General features: G+C 43.6%; 1 protein-coding gene across 2 annotated transcripts in view; it reads left to right on the top strand.

Moving 5' to 3' along the window:
• The window catches only part of LOC311107923 (cohesin subunit SA-2-like), a 34,515-nt gene that overhangs the window by 1,621 nt on the left and 28,636 nt on the right, over positions 1-4,258 (top strand). Inside the window, exon 1 of one of the 2 annotated variants that reach the window (XM_084150526.1) lies at positions 1,740-2,007. The exons of the other annotated variant lie outside the window; for it this stretch is intronic. The gene's annotated coding sequence lies outside the window, so the exon portion shown is untranslated. Of the gene's footprint in view, positions 1-1,739; positions 2,008-4,258 lie in introns of those variants that run through there. 2 annotated transcript variants of the gene reach the window in all.

Genomic DNA, 4,258 nt, shown 5'->3' with positions numbered 1-4,258 from the left:
CCCACCCCACCCCCGTCCCGTCCCGTCCCAAAGCACTCACAGGCGGCCCAGTCTTCGCGCAGCAGTCCCTCCCAGCTGCAGTCAGAGCAGGAGATGTTCACCCCTCCCGCGTCCAGACTGCAAATGAATCGCGCATGCGGGAAGCCGCCACTGGCTGACAAAAAGTGAGTAAAAAACACACTACATTAACATCCCGCCCTGAATGTAAGCCAGGGCGGGATGTAAATGTAGGGTGTTTTTTACTCACTTTTTGTCTCTCCCACGACGTTATTCCTCTCTCCTACAGCTTCCATCACAATTACATGCACATGGCCAATTATGCAAATTAGGTGATGACGTAATTTAGCGACTTTTAGGACAGCCAATAGCTACTATCCTTACTGAGGAGTTGGCAACACTGCCTTCTTGTGCTGTGCTCAATTGAACAGGAAGGTGGGGGGCAGTCCTTCATGGGCACATTTTATCATCAAACGTTTGTCATCAAAGTCTGGCATTCTCTGTATTTATGGTGCTTTCAAGACAACTGGGAACTCGGAAAAAAACAATGACAGTTTGAAACTTATTTTCTCAGTTGGAGCTCGTTTTTTCCAGAGTTTCCAGTTGTCTTGAACTCATTGAAGTCAGATTTCCCAGTTCCATGTTAAGAGTTGTTTTGAGTGCGGAATAAATCATGCTGGATTGACAACAAGGCCAATGTTGAATGTTTATCATTGTAAGTTTGGAAAAGAGACCCTTAAACGCAGAATTGGGACCACACACCAACTCCACTAAATAGCAGGCTAGTGATTGCTTTGCAAACCACTCACTGTTGAATTTGCGATTTCCAACTTGTTGTGTAATGTTTATGTCCAATGGCCGATGAGCACCGATACGTTTTATCTATAATTTCTCTTCATTATTTCTCTTCATATGACAAGGATTAAAAAGGATTTGCCAGTAGATTGTCGACTTGTAAAATGTAAAAATGTAAATGATGACTGCTAGCTAAGATTTTGAAAGTATGATGTTGACATGACCAGTCCAATCAAAGCTATTGTAGATATAACGTGATTTGACATAATTTTATCTGTGGCCAATGACCTTGAGCCTTTTTGGATGGGCACTTCTAATGTAACTCTATGGCAGCACCCAAGGGGCTTGAATTTTCTAGCTCTAACCTTAGATTTGGCAGTGATGTAGTGTCCCCATAAGTGACAGAACACTGAGCCAATCACGGGTCAACTAGAGAACATTACCAACCCCTACGCTCCGTATTTTCCACTGGCTGCCCCACCACCACAGAAAGCACTGAGCTAGGCTAAAACACCTGCATTTTGGAGCTGATTACTGAAGAAAGCAAAAAAGAGGTCATGTTTGTATGTGGCTTTATTAACTCAATAATGTATTTTATTTTAACATTGTTTGCAAACTTATAAGTGACACGTATTAATGCCAAAATAACATGCAAACCAGGCAACCCCCCCACCCAAAATAAATAAATAGATTATATTTATTTTTTTGCCAAAAATGTGGGGCTCAAAACAGGTGGGGCTCTGCCCCACCCGCACTGAATGACGGGTCGCCACTGGATAGTAATAATAGCCACCTCATATTGCTATCTGACAGATAACTAGAGGCTAGAGCTGACCTGGCTGTGGTAGCTACTAGCTAGCGTAGCTTATTTATTCACCTCAGTCGAGAGGGCCATCCGAGCCATCTGTCACGTACTTGCTGGCAGCTGCACACCTTGTAAATAACCGCTAGATGTCAGATCACTCACGGTCACGGGGCATCGGATGTATTTCATCTGGCCGCTAGAGGGCAGCTGTGCACCAAGAGTTTTCCTCCCCCCTCATCGTCGAAACAACAAACCCTACTACGGAGCAAGTGGCGGGGTGAGAGAGCGTCCAAAACCGCCTCTGACCGCCAGTTTCAAACTCATTTGCGGAAATCGTGGTAATATCAATACAAGAACAGACAACGACTCAACAAAGTAGTGACTCGTTTGGAAATAAATTCAATAACGGGGTAAGTTATAAAATGGCGGAATGGAATCTCGAAGTTAGTTGGTTTGTAGCAATTTTGTTGGTAGCTAGCTAGCTAACATAGGCTAGAAGTGCGGAGGCTGCTAGCTACGGAAAGTCGTAAGCTAGCCGCTGGCGCTGTGTAGGCTACTTTTTGTCTAGTTTATCGTGAATCTGTGTTACGCATACCGGAAAGTAGACCAATTTCACTAAAACGTAGCTAGTTAGTTAACTAGGCTAATATATAAAAGTGTTTTACATACAATAAATGTTTTTCCGCTGGGGAGTTAACGGTAGGTAACGTATCGGAACTCCCGAAGCAAGATGGAGGACGTAAGGACGAGGTGTTTTTATGTAACTAAATGGTTGTATTGTTGCTCCACAACAAGTGTGTTGCATAAACAAGCTAATTTAGATTTTACACGGACTTTGAGGGCCACACTGTATTAGCTAGCTAGCTAAATAGCAACTGTTTTATTGAGAAGATGGCTGGCTATCCGAACTCCGTTCGATTGCAGCTAACGGGCTAGAGCTAACGTTAACATGGCTAGTTAGCTAACTAGCCAGGAAACTAGCTAGCTAACTTAACAAGATGGAGAATGGTAGCTAAGCTGCAGCTATGCTAAACTAACGTTTGTTAGCTGCCCAGTCAAGATTGAGATTTTCCCGAGTGTTTTTGCCTTGTTTGTACTGTAACTAGTTAGTTTACAGAAAAGTGGTTACTACCGTTACTTGAAGGATACCATTTTAACTCTTGGATTAACGTTAGCCACAGAAGACAAGTTGTTATTTTCATGTACGTAAAGGGTGACGTTCTGATGACAGCTCATGTTTAGCTAGCTAGCTTCGTTAGCTGGCTAGCTCTTTGGCAAGCCAATCCGGGCAACCTCTCGCCAGAATACCGGTGTCAATTCTTGACAGTGGCCGTCACTGACCAAGCCCAAGAGCGGCTGTCACACTACCTAGCCAACGGTAGCTAGCATAGTTAAGGATGCTCTCCGTCGGTTATTTCGACGTTGGCAGCTATCGCTAATATAGTTTTTAACGCGCTTTGTGTTGCCCAGGCACCCGAGTTTGGCGCCACTTTTTCAGTCCCCATCGTCAAGTCTTCGCGTCTAGTCAACCAGAATACTGTCTCGCGAGTGTCTCCGCTTGTGCAATATAAGAAACAGTATGTTGCTAGCTAATGCTATTTTATTGGTTTGCAATACAGTTGTATTGTATTATTGTACAATACACTGCTAGCATGTAGCTGTAGTTGACCCCATTTCAAACGCATTATGTATGAATTTAGCTATCAATGAAATAAGTCGAATGTCCATTGGAATTGTCGAATGTGTATTGGAAGTCACGCGTTCTAATTCGAGACCATGGGATAAAGTTCTTAGCTAGCTAGCATTTTAAAGTTGAGTTTGAATCCACCTATTTCCCATTCCTTACTTCTGATTCTCACTGGTTAATCAGGGTAAAGATGCCCCACTTCTCCCCCCCCCAAAAAAACGTTTTACAACCTGCAATCCAGCAAAAAAGCACAAACCGGTTACATACAGACACGGGCAGTTTTATTGTACAGTCACGTGCAATTCATTTCTCGTTGGTCGTTACAATTCATTTTCTGATTGACACACCTCTACTGTAATCCTTCATAGTACCGAATGACCCGACCGTCATTAAGGCACACCCAGGATAGGGTCGCTGCTAGGCTCACTTTAGCGTCCTGTAGTGCAACACCTGTCCTGACGACATACTAGTATTGACAATGTTGTTGATGCCATTTTTTTAGTTTTTATATACAAACTATTAGATAATATTTCTTTGTTTTTAATGTCATAATTTGGTTGAGTATCCCACTCGCTCTGCTCTCTGCTGTTTGCCTTGTATATGTCCACGAGTGTTAATACTTCGTTCTGATTGGTTAGGATCTCTAGCGGAGGATGAATTGGACACTCCTTTATATGGTCATGGGGGGACGTTCCAATGTCCAGCCCTGGGCTGACGTTTCCTGTAACCCAAGGAGCGAGACAACCAATGAGCTCACAGTTGTGCATGACAGGAGGGATAGAGCCCGCCCCCTGTTACCATGTGAAAGCAGTACTGTGTTATTTTTGTTGTTGTTGTGAAGAGCCGCTGGCTGATACTGAGGCCTGTTCAGGGTAATGCAGTGTTTATGTTGTAGAAGTTCAGCAGCAGGTTATCATACAACTCCTCTCTCTCCTGTCTTCTCAGAATGTAACCCCAATACCCATGCATTCTCT

The sequence above is a fragment of the Coregonus lavaretus genome (assembly GCF_964263955.1).
Source record: "Coregonus lavaretus genome assembly, chromosome: 32".
NCBI lineage: Eukaryota > Metazoa > Chordata > Actinopteri > Salmoniformes > Salmonidae > Coregonus > Coregonus lavaretus.
This window is presented reverse-complemented; position numbering and strand designations above follow the sequence as displayed.